This window comes from Leucoraja erinacea, chromosome 18 (genome assembly GCF_028641065.1).
Source record: "Leucoraja erinacea ecotype New England chromosome 18, Leri_hhj_1, whole genome shotgun sequence".
In the NCBI taxonomy this organism is placed as follows: Eukaryota; Metazoa; Chordata; class Chondrichthyes; order Rajiformes; family Rajidae; genus Leucoraja; species Leucoraja erinaceus.
This window is the reverse complement of record NC_073394.1, coordinates 31240664-31253732: the sequence shown is the minus strand read 5'-3', so window position 1 is coordinate 31253732 and position 13069 is coordinate 31240664. Positions and strand designations below refer to the sequence as shown.

Here is a 13069-nt window from a genome sequence, read left to right as displayed (position 1 = left end):
ACACATTCAACACACACAATCACTAGACTGATTCCACTATATACCTAGTTGTTTCCAGAGGCTTTTCTCAATTACACTTACAGACTCAAACCTCTGGCTTCTTCTTCTTGCGTATGGCGTGCACAGTCAAAAATTGTAGGACAACTTGTTCTATTTGATCTTATTTGATTGTGCACACCGTGTTGATTGCATTCGTCGAAACAGGGCGGACCACGTGAAGGTTGCAATCTTCCACCCCACCTCTGACTTATACCATGCCTATTTTCTATACAGGATATGGTGCACAAGTGAACAATATAAGCGATTACGTACAAATTGTAATTTGTTCCTGCAGCAACAAAACATTCTATTCATTCTCGTGATGGTGTTACACTCGCTTCTCATCCCTTCTCCACAAGAGCCCATCTTTAACTTGCTTTCCTCATTTAGCTACCTGGCTTCATTCCTGAGGCCTGTGCCAATGTTAATGGTCACCAACAAGCTGGTACTGAGTAATTGCCTTGTCTGGGTTCAACTTGCATTATGATATATTGATATCATTCATTTATACCTCCTCTTCATTCCTCTCAAGCTAAGCAGCTCTGGGCAGTAAGAGCTTCAATATCAATTCCCCAACCCTAATGCTAAGAAAATGAAAGCACCTCCTTTTCCACTTTCCAAATTATTGTCTTTCAGCCACTAATTCTGTTAATTTCCCGATCGGTTGCCCAATAAAAACCTTCCATTCCCTACTCATCCAATCTAAGAGCTGAGCTTCAAACCTTACCTCCCATGTAGCACAAATGTTTCTCATGTATTATGAACCACCTCCACCCTTATCATGGTTGCTGGTGAAATGTTAGCCATATATCCCCAATTTCCTCACTTTCCTCTTTGGCCTCCTGACAGCCAACATTTCTACAATGCCTCTTCCCTCCATCTTTTTGCTCCCTCATTTGAGACTGAGCCCTCTGTAAACGCTGCCCTGCCCTGGAGGAAGCCAATGCTAAACTGTTCTTTATTCTTTAAAGTGATATGGGCTGCACCAGTATTTAATTGTGCATTCCTAAGGAGGTGGTAGTGAGCTGCCTTCTTGAAGTGCTGCTGTCCTTGAGGTGTGGATACACATATCTACAATGCTGTTGAGGAGAGAGTTCTAGGATTTCGACCCAGTGACAGTGAAGGAACAGCGATACAGTTCCAAGTCAGGATAAACCATGGATAAACTGTGCGATACATTCCCAGGTGAAGGCTGCATACAAATCAAATGATTCCAAGTGGTACAAGAAGGTTTGCTATGATCTTCGCAAAGCCATCAAGAATGCCAAGAGAAAATAACAGGACAAACTTGAGTCCCAATATAATCATTTAGGCACCCGCAGTATGTGGCATGGTCTCGATACCACAACAGGCTGCAAAACAAAGTCAGGCAGCATCACTGGTAATAGTGCGGCCTCACCCGATGTGCTTAATGCATTCAATGCTCGCTTTGAGCAGAAGGCCAACAGGACAATGACAACTGTCCCATCAGACTCAAGTGTCACTTTTGCAGGTTAGATTGGCCTCCCTGAGGGTGAACTCATGGAAAGCAACTGGCCCAGACAGAGTCACTGGCCGCATCCTTAGAAACTGCGGGGACCAACTATAGGGATTATTCACGGACATCTTTCATCTCTCTTTAGTCTGTTTTAAGGTATCCGCCTGCTTCAAGAAGACCACTATCATCCCAGTGCTGAAGAAAAGCAAGATCTCATGCCTTAACGTCTACTGTTCCAATGGCCTTGACATCCACCATCATGACTGATGATTTGGGAAGCTGGTTATGGCATAACATTGAATCCAATCTACCAAGCAGCCTAGACCCACTGCAATTTTCCTACCACCACAACAAGTCCACAGCTGATGCCATCTCCCTGGCCCTACACTCATCCCTGGAACACTTGGATACGAGAGCCACCTGCGTCATAGACTGCAGCTCTGCTTTTAATACTATTATCCAATCCAAGGTAGTTTCTAAACTCGTGGAACTTAGAATCAGCACTCACCTGTGCTACTGGATCCTCGATTTCCTGACCAACAGACCCCAATCAGTGAGGTTAGGAGACAAATCATCCTCTATGGTAATCCTCAACACTGATGCCTGCTCAGTCCCTTTGCTGAGCTTTCAATTGCCAAGAAAGCTCACCAACGCCTCTACTTCTTTAGAAGGCTTAAGAAGTTTGGCATGTCCCCAACAACTCTCACCAACTTCTACAGATGTGCCATAGAAAGTATTTTCTTGAGTCTCATCACAGCATGTTTTGGGGAACTGCTCCACCCAAGACCACAAGCAATTGCAGAGAATTATGGATGCAGCGCAGACCATCACACAAGGCATTCGCCCTTCCGTTGACACCAGCAACACTTCACACTGCCTCGGCAACATAATCAAGGACGAGTCTCACCCCAGGCACACCCTCTTCTCCCCTCTCCCATCTGGCAAGATGTGTGAAAACATACACTTCCACATTCAGTGACAGTTTGTTTTAGACTTTAGAGATACAGCGTGGAAACAAGGCCTTTGGACCACCGAGTCTGCACCAACCAGTGATTATCCCATACACCGACACCATCCTACACGCTAGGGTCAATTTACAATTTTACCAAAGCCAATTAACCTACAAACCTGTACTTCTTTGGAGTGTTGAAGGAACCCAGGGCATCGAGAGAAAACCCACGAGGTCACAGAATGTACAAACTAAATACAGACAGCACCCGTAGTCAGAATCGAACCCAGGTCTCTTCCACTGTATACCGCACCGCTGGTCTACCCCAGCTGCTATCAGGCAACTGAACTGTACGATCACCTACGAGAGAGCAGTCATGGGCGACCATCTACCTTATTGGAGACTCTCAGACTGCCTTTAATTGGGGTTTACTGGACTTTGTCCTGCACTAAACATTATTCCCTTTATCCTGTATCTGTACACTGTGGATGGCTTGATTGTAATCATGTATAGTCTTTCCGCTGTCGGAATAGCATGCAACAAATAACTGTACCTCGGTACACGTGACAATAAACTAAACTTAATTAAAAGTTTCCCATAGTTATCTTGCCCTGGAAAAGCAATTTCCCTTTGATTGAGCAATGACGACTGTCTAATTAAATCACGATGTCTAGCATCTCCAATATTGGGAGTACGTTGTTTGCCAACAGGGTTCTCTCTCCCACCTTTCCTGGAAATCAACGTGACGTTTGCAAAACTTCTTACAATTTACTATCCTGTCTGAAGCTCCTAAATTATGAAGATGTCGTGATATTAACCACAGAATCGTAGTCATTCAGCACAAAAACAACTCTTTGCACCCACCGTGCCCTCGCAGGTTACCGAGCGAGCATATCTCTACATCGATTCCATTTTCAGACTCTCCATCACAGCCTTGTCTAATGTAAATATTTCTTTAATGTCGTGGGAGTACATGGCTCCACCAGCTCCTCTGGCTCTGCATCCTTGCCATTGCTGTCGAGTTATAGCCAATAGAAGCAATCTCCAATGTGAATGAAAGGGTTGTCGATGCTATCCCTATTTCAAATGTGCATTCAAAGATTTCAGAACACTATTTAATGGTAATTTGTGCCCAGTGCAATTTGTATAATTAGAGAAGATAGACACAAAAAGCTGGAGTAACTCAGCAGGGACAGGCAGCATCTCTGGAGAGAAGGAATGTGTCGACCCTTCTTCAGATGAACAAGCATATCACAATGTATACTAGAAGTATATAAGTATACAACAGTGTATGATAGAAGTTTGTGAAGTTATGAGATGTATAGACGGTGAAGACAATCTGTTTTGCTCCAGAGTGGAAATGTCGAGGACTAGAGGACATACCTTAATGGCGAGAGGGGCAACGTTCAAAGACGTGTGGGGCATTTTTATTAAAACACAGAATAAGAGAGCAGTGGGAGCGTGGAACACACTGCGTGGGGTGGTGGCGGAGACAGATACCGTGGCAGTGTTTAAACAACTTTTAGATAAACACGTGGAGAATTATGGCAACAGCTTTAGATGGCAGAGTTTATCTGCCATCAGGTTCTGCACAGACATTGTGGGCCGAAAGGCCTGCTCCGGAGTTGTCGTCTGTGCTGTTTCTGAGAGAGAGAGAGATCTGAGAGAGAGAGAGAGAGAGTGAGTTGGGAGAGTTTCTGTTGTGGGAGCCATGCGTCATTGTGAGTGTGTGTGTGTGTATGTGTGCGGGGTAGGAGGTCGCTGTGTGCCGACGAGTGAACTATTGCAGGATCAATAATCCCACGAGTATTCCTCAAACCTGGCACACTCACACCCAGAGACTCAGAGCAGGCCACTTCCCCGTGCGTGAGTCTCTTGGGAAAAACCTGGGGAAAAGTCACTCAAAGCATCGAACTAACACACAGAGAAAAAACCCATCCCGCTTAAACCCCCCACCCCCCCATCGAGTCGAATACCACAGTCAGTCTGCAAGTAATGAACGGCGGACTTACCCTGCAGTTTCCACAGCTCAGCGCACTGGGGGCGACTCGTTGCTTGTAAAGTGACTGGGAGGCATTGAAACTGGGGAGAGGGGGCTGTGAGGCGAGGCGGGTCCCGGGGCAGCGGCGAGCACTCGTGTGCTGGGCTGGGCTGGCGGGGTAGCTCTCTCGCTGTCTCTCTCTCTCTCTCTCCCACTCGCTGCAACCTCACTTTATGCAAGACTTCAAGCTTTCATGTGGGAGGCGTAGTCGCGGGTGCTCCGCTCGCTTCCCCCCACCTCAGGTGACTCCTCTTTGGACTGAACCCAACTGTTGCGTTTCTTTTGCGGCGATTTTTTAATCCTGTCTAAAAATGGAAGCAAATGATGGGAGGGAACATTATTTAGTCTCATCTCAAACCAGTCACCAGAATGCGAGGACCATGTTTTGCATCGGATAGTCAAGGAAAACAAAGGAAGGTGGGATCCCAGCCGACAGATCTACAGTCCTGCATTTAGATAGCACCCTCATAGCCTCGCTGTTGCGATAGGGAGATGAACAGCCAGTATTTGGACTTCTAGCCAATAACCACATTTTATGGGTGAATAAATATTAGACACAAGGAACTTATGAACTGTAGACGCTGGTTTATTTTTAAAAAAGATACAAAGTGCTGGAGTGACTCAGCTGGTCAGGCAGCATCTCTGGGGAGAAGGCAGGAGAATGGGGTTGAGAGAGAGATAGATCAACCGTGATTGAATGGCGGAGTAGACTTGAAAAGCCGAATGGCCTAATTCTACTCCTATCACGTATGACCTTATGAGAACATGGATAGGTGTCGTTTCGGGTCGGGACCCTTCTTCAGAGTAAATATTAGTTCGGGGAATGGGGATAACATTCCTTCTCTTCTGACCCAACGGCCCATTTGAAGGGTCACACTCTCAGTAACGGGATTGTCAGTCCAAAATTGAAAGTTCACAACCTTCCCACCTTAGAGCAAGCGTGCGACTTTTAGAAGTGACACATAACAGTACAATGAAATGAAAGCTACGGGGGTGGAGAATGTGACTTCGGCATCGTGTATCGAAGACATTTAGTGGTTGATGTATGCCCACTCTATTGCAACTCGCTTATATAATTATGACCTTTTTTCTTTTCTCATTGTAAGTTTGAACACAAGCTATGTATGGTCTTCAATGTTTAGCCCTTTGTATTTAAACTTTCTACTTCAATAATTGGATTGCGATTTATCTGAAATCGTGGTTGGCAAGAGATTCAAAGTGAGAATTGAAAAGGGAACATATGCAAAACAAATAGGAGAACATGTCAACGTTGATAAGGTGCCACCCGAGGGAAGCTGGCAGGACTTTAGTGCAATGATCGCAAGGAGAGATGAGCAAGGGAACATGAATATAAGAGTCACTGACTGGTAAAATAAATTCAGCTTTCATTGCACGGTGTTTTAACAACGTGGAACTCATTGCCATATAAGAACATCAGAAATCGGAGCAAAATCCGCGCTCACTCCTACCCTGCCATTCAATAAGATTATGGCCGATCAGCTCAAATATCCTGTGTAGGATGGAACTGCAGATGCTGGTTTAAACCGAAGATAGACACAAAGTCCAAAGAAGGGTCGCGACACAAAACGTTACCCATTCCTTTCCTCCGGAAATGCTGTCTATCCAACAACTCCTGCTTTTTTGTGTCTATCTTCTCAGCTCAAATATCCTGCCTGTTTCCTGTAACCCTTGATGCTCATATTGGCCAACCCTCTTTTTATTTCAGCCCTGAATATGTTGAATGATTTAACCTCCACTCCTCTCTGGGCTAAAGAATTCCAAACATTCATGACCCCCGGGAGAAGACATTCTTTCTCACCTACATCTTAAATCGATGATCCCTTATTCGGAAACAATGCCCTCTAGTTGTAGGGAGCATTATTTCAAGAATTCTTCAGGTTTGTATTTAGTTTTACTATTGTATTTATTTGTCACTCTCACCAGATACCAACCGGAGCAGTGACGTTCTTGCTTGTTGCAACTTCACAGCACATCAGATACTACAATAAATAAGCAAACGAGAAAGTAGCAGTTATCCTAGTAAAACTAGACCGTGATAGTTTGTCAGCATCTGCATTGACAAACCCCCGATCAAATTTCAGTTTCAATAAAATCCCTCATTCCCTTAAACTCAGTGAGAGCTGGTCATCAAGGTTGAGCTCCAATATCCCAGCCCAGAACTAAACTTGGAGAACCTTCTCTAAACTGACTTCAGACTCCTTATCTTGAATAAAGAGAGAAGAAATGCATATCGTTGTTTTAGCAAAGTGTAAGATCGTCCTACTTTTATCTGCCCTGTTGCAAAGGCCAGGAGTCATTTGTTTACTTAGGGCCTGTCCCACTGTACGAGGTAATTCAAGAGCTCTCCTGAGTTAAAAAAAAATCAAACTAATGATAAGTACGTAGCGGGTACGTCGGAGCTCGTGGATGTCTCGTAGCGGCTCGTAATGCTAACGGACGGTACTCGGGAAACGCGGTAACTCATTAGTTTTTTCAGCACTGTGCAAAATGTCCACGAGAGCCCCGAGTACCTACGAATGGCTATTACCGTAATTCTCCGAGTTCGAATCAGGGGAAACTCGGGAGAACTCCTGAATCACCTCGTACAGTGTGACAGGCCGTTTAAATTCTTGCTGTACTTGCATTTTCTGTATTTATGAATGAGGACTTGTAGATCGCTCTGTACTGGGATTCTGTAATCTCTCTCCATTTAAATAATATTATTTATTAATTCTTCCTACCAAAGTGGATAATCTCACATTTTCCCAAATTATATTCCAGCTCAAAAATTATTTCTCTCTCACTCACCTGATCTAAATATTAATTTGCCACCACTTTTTATCCTCTGTACCTGTTTTTCTCACCTTTCTTTGTATTATCGACACATTTGCTAATAAGGCGGATACTTCAGAACACTCTTATGCACTTAAGAGGATCTTTGATGAATTAATAAAATAGAAAGGAAATGCGTGCCATCAAGCAGAATGAGAAGAAGCAGTTAGAATGGAAGGAAGTTGTGTAGAATATAAATAATGAAAACGTATCAGAAAGCAATACTTACGAAGTGCAAAGAAAAGAGATGAAAATATGAGTTGGGTGTTACAAACGTAAAAACGTACAAACTATTATTGACAATGAAACTAATTCCTGTTTTCTTGACCTTAGATTGATTACTATCCCGCTTTTCTTTTTGTACTCCATGCCTCTAAGAATAAGTATATTTTTTAGTGTTGTTTCACTGTTAATTCACAAAATTAACCCAAAATATCCTCAAAAGCATCCACCCAAGCAGTAGTATCCCTAATTTCTCCAACATCTTTTCAAGCATTCCTACTTCTCAAATCTGCACCTATCTTTCCTGCAGACCCACCAAAATAAAATTTGAGCTCCCTGCAAGGTTCCAACCCTGCTAATGCCATGAAATGACTCTACTCAATGTCATGTTTGATATCAGAGTAGATCTTGCTGGCAAAGGAAGGCACCCATCGTCACTCCATACTTAATCCTGCCAGAATCACAGGGAACCAATCTCACACACACAGTTTTTCTTTTAGCCAGCCATATAATAATTAATTTGACCAGATTCACCTGCCAAATATCAAGGACATCACAGAAGCCAACCTGTTTAAGCAAGGCAGTTGTGAAAATTATCCTTGCAGGTTTAACATGCTTCTGTGGATTCTCATTTCTGTGGAGGTCCAATGTAGTTGGATGCAACAGGTATCATTCCCTTCTTGTAAGCTACTATCTAATCTTTGGCAAAGTGCACTCCACTGTGGCGATTCTTCTGCTCTCATAGGATGAATCTGCCAGCAATATTAGCACAGGAACTTACCAGCTCTAAAAAGTTGACAATCCCTTCCTCTTCCTTGCTATTTGCACCACCCTGGCAACTGGAATAATATGATTAGGTTACATCAGTCGGTAGGAGACAGCCAGCTATACCTCTCAAACCCTTGCCTCCATACCATCAGGCCATTCGTCCAATATCAAGTTTTGCTGGAGCTTAATTCCTTTCCATCCGTATAACATCGGGAAGAATTGAGTCATCTCATCTTTAGTTTCTGCCATAAACTCCACACTCCAGAAGGCTGCAGAGGCCAAGTGCATGGATATTTTTAAGGTGGAGATTGACAGATTCTTGTTTAGTACAGGTGTTAGGTGTTATGGGGAGAAGGCAGGGGAATGGGGTTGAGAGGGAAAGATAAATCAACCTTGATTGAATGGTGGAGTAGCCTTGATGGGCCAAATAGCCTAGTTCTGCCCTGATAACACGAACTTATGACTTTATAACTGTTTCTAAGCCCTAGCTTGAGAAGAAACTGACTGTCTACAGTCTCATTGAGCAATCTGATATCAAGTTGAGCTTCTGAACATATAACTCACTCAATCTTGCCTCTGGGTCCAGAGCCAGGGGTCACAGCCTCAGCTTGTGGGGTGTTCAGTTCAGTTCAGTTTTATTTGTCATATGTAGTTGAACACAGGGTCAACGGTACAATTAAATGTGTTCGACAAGACAATGGGTCACCTCAGCAATGATATTACAAGGATAAAATTAAGGTAAAAAAAAGAGAAGATAAAAGTGACATTGTTAGGTAAAAGACAATAATAAATAAAATAATCAACGTATATGATGCGTTTATGAGTTCAGAAGCCTGATGACATGATGATAAAAACTGTTCTTAAGTCTGGTGGTACGTGCAGCCATGCTGCTGTATCGTCTGCCTGACGGTAACAAGGAGAACAGTCTGTGTGCTGGGTAGCTGTGGTCCTTGATGATGCTGTGTGCTTTCCGCAGGCACCGCCGGTGGAAAATGTCCTGAATGGTCGGGAGACAGTTGCCAGTGATGTGCTGTGCCGCCTTCACCACTCTCTGTAGTGATTTGCGTCTGTGGGCAGAACAGTTCCCGTACCAGACTGTGATGCAGCCCATCAGCAGACTCTCGATGGTGCAACTGTAGAAGTTTGTGAGGTTGCTGGCGTTCATGCCAAACTTCCTCAGTCTTCTCAGGAAAAAGAGCCGCAGGTGGGATTTCCTAGTTGTTGTGTCCGTGTGCAGTGTCCAGGAGAGGTCCTCAGTGATGTGCACACCGAGGAACTTGAAGCTGCTGACCCTTTCAACCTCAGCATCACCGATGTGGATGGGGAGGTGTCCACTCCCCTGCTGTCTCCTGTAGTCCACGATCATCTCTTTAGTTTTGCTGACATTGAGAGAGAGGTTATTTTCCTGGCGCCAGCTGTTTAGTGCCTTTACCTCCTCTCTATAGGCCGTCTCATTATTGTCTGTGATGAGGCCCAAGATGGTCGTAAGATGATGTTGGAGCTGTGCTTAGCAGTACAGTCGTGCATGAACAGGGAGTGCAGGAGAGGACTGAGCACACAGCCCTGTGGTGTGCCTGTGTTGAGGATCAGTGAGGAAGAGGTGTGGCTGCCAATTCTCACCACCTGGGGCCTGCCCGTCAGGAAGTCGAATATCCAGCCACAGATGGAGGTCTCCAGTCCAAGAGCTAGGAGCTTGGGAACGAGTTTTGAGGGAATGACAGTGTTGAATGCCGAGCTGTAGTCAATGGAGAGCATTCTCACATATGTATTCCCTTTGTCCAGGTGGGTGAGCGCAGTGTGAGTTGCCATGGCGATGGCATCGTCCGTGGCCCTGTTTGGTCTACACGGAAACTGAAGAGGGTCCAAAGTGTCGGAGAGAGGAGCAGATGTGAGTTTTGAACAGCCGCTCGAAGCACTTCATGATGACTGATGTCAGTGCCTTGTCATCTTAAGATGATATTAGGAGAGATGTCTTCATGCAGAGGGTGCTGAAACTGTGGAATTCTCTACCACAGAATGCAGTGGAGGCCTAGTTATTAATTATCTTCAGTAACCAGGTAGGTTATAGGTTAACAAGGTAGTTATTCATGGCAAAGGGATGAATGGATGTGAAGAGAAGCAGGGAACATGGTACTGAAGTGGATGATCAGCTAGGATTGTGTTGAATGGTGGAGCCAAATGGCCTCCCCCTGCTCATCTCTTGTATGTTTCCATTCCTTTCTGGACTCAATTAGTTTAAAGCTCCTTCGATGAGCCTCAATCTTCAATGAACATCACCCACAATGCTGACACTCAGCATGTCACATTCACACATCGTTCTTACACTAGTTCCACAGCATCATCCATTTTAAAATTCTCTTTCTCATGTTACTCCCCTTTGTGTCAATCGTCACAGTTCCTAATTTTGTGAGCGTTGAATCACTGCTATGAATTGTTTGTCGTGTTTGCTGTGCAATTATAAATTCTTAGAAATGCTTTCGACTGAGCTGCATGGTGTGGTGAAATTGCAGGTGAAGTGTACAGTAGATAATGCAGGCAATTTCCTATTCTAGATACATAGCAAAATAATGATTTTGAGTCTCGGCCCACCCATTCATGGTGTTCACACAGGTAGGAGATTTGGTTCACGGTGTGGTAGGCAGCAGCATGAGGGTAAATTTGCATCTTGCTGTGAATGCGAGAAGAGAGAGCTGGAGAAAGTGTGAATGTTGTCAGGCTTCTGTTTTCCCATCGGGTTAAAGTGTGAACAAATCACAACCAGAAATGACCCGTTTCCTAAACAAATTAAGTTCCACACAGGAAGTATCTGAAATGGAGCTAGCAGGTGGGTTTGCGGATAGTTACACCAAGGCAAGGTGGCATGGATAATCTTTTCACAATTTTACCTTCTTTTGTTACAATTACTTTTTTCTGTAGGCACTTCGTATTTAGTGGCTGCACAGAACCAGAAGCCTAAAAATTAACCTCCTATGATGCCAAGTGCGTATTCAGGGGTTTACAGTGTAAGAGATTGCTTGTATTATCCATTGTGCATTCTGTGCACTCTCATCGTGCTATCATTTCGAACAGGGGAAGGAATTTGGGCTGTCATTGAAAACCTTGAGCCCGTATACAGAGTAGCTCTGTGTAAATGATAGAAAGAGTGCACAACTTCAAAACTACCTGCCTCCTGCCCTACTTGTGGAAAAGTCAGCACTTCCTACATTGGCCCACCTAGTACTCAGTAAAGAAGAATGGAAACAAGGGATAGAAACATAGAAACATAGAAACATAGAAATTAGGTGCAGGAGTAGGCCATTCGGCCCTTCGAGCCTGCACCGCCATTCAATATGATCATGGCTGATCATCCAACTCAGTATCCCGTACCTGCCTTCTCTCCATACCCCCTGATCCCCTTAGCCACAAGGGCCACATCTAACTCCCTCTTAAATATAGCCAATGAAGTGGCCTCAACTACCCTCTGTGGCAGAGAGTTCCAGAGATTCACCACTCTCTGCGTGAAAAAAGTTCTTCTCATCTCGGTTTTAAAGGATTTCCCCTTTATCCTTAAGCTGTGACCCCTTGTCCTGGACTTCCCTAACATCGGGAACAATCTTCCTGCATCTAGCCTGTCCAAACCCTTAAGAATTTTGTAAGTTTCTATAAGATCCCCTCTCAATCTTCTAAATTCTAGAGAGTATAAACCAAGTCTATCCAGTCTTTCTTCATAAGACAGTCCTGACATCCCAGGAATCAGTCTGGTGAACCGTCTCTGCACTCCCTCTATGGTAATAATGTCCTTCCTCAGATTTGGAGACCAAAACTGTACGCAATACTCCAGGTGTGGTCTCACCAAGACCCTGTACAACTGCAGTAGAACCTCTCTGCTCCTATACTCAAATCCTTTAGCAATGAAAGCTAACATACCATTCGCTTTCTTTACTGCCTACTGCATGCTGACTTTGTCCAATGATTTCACCACTTTCCAAATGTGCTGCTATCCCATCTTTAATAACTGACTCTAGCAGTTTCCCCACTACCGATGTTAGACTAACTGGTCTGTAATTCCCCATTTTCTCTCTCCCTCCCTTCTTAAAAAGTGGGGTTACGTTTGCTACCCGCCAATCTTCAGGAACTACTCCAGAATCTAAAGAGTTTTGAAAGATTATTACTAATGCATCCACTATTTCTGGAGCTACTTTCCTTAAGTACTCTGGGATGCAGCCTATCTGGCCCTGGGGATTTATCGGCCTTTAATCCATTCAATTTACCCAACACCACTTCCCGGCTAACCTGGATTTCACTCAATTCCTCCAACTCCTTTGACCCGCGGTCCCCTGCTATTTCCGGCAAATTATTTATGTCTTCCTTAGTGAAGACGGAACCAAAGTAGTTATTCAATTGGTCCGCCATATCCTTGTTCCCCATGATCAACTCCCCTGTTTCTGACTGCAAGGGACCTACATTTGTTTTAACTAATCTCTTTCTTTTCACATATCTATAAAAACTTTTGCAGTCAGTTTTTATGTTCCCTGCCAGTTTTCTTTCATAATCTATTTTTCCTTTCCTAATTAAGCCCTTTGTCCTCCTCTGCTGGTCTTTGAATTTCTCCCAGTATGCTGCTTTTTCTGGCTAATTTGTACGCATCATCCTTCGCTTTGATACTATCCCTGATTTCCCTTGTTATCCATGGATGTACTACCTTCCCTGATTTATTCTTTTGCCAAACTGGGATGAACAATTTTTGTAGTTCATCCATGCA

General features: G+C 44.1%; 1 protein-coding gene across 2 annotated transcripts in view; it reads right to left on the bottom strand.

Moving 5' to 3' along the window:
- LOC129705870 (proline-rich protein 5-like) overlaps positions 1-6127 on the bottom strand; it is an 89333-nt gene extending 83206 nt beyond the window's left edge. Inside the window, exons 1-2 of one of the 2 annotated variants that reach the window (XM_055649729.1) lie at positions 5976-6127; positions 4478-4811 (exon numbers count right to left, since the gene is read on the bottom strand). The gene's annotated coding sequence lies outside the window, so the exon portion shown is untranslated. Of the gene's footprint in view, positions 1-4477; positions 5044-5975 lie in introns of those variants that run through there. The other variant, XM_055649730.1, reaches the window with a different exon arrangement.
- Positions 6128-13069: the final 6942 nt, after the last annotated feature.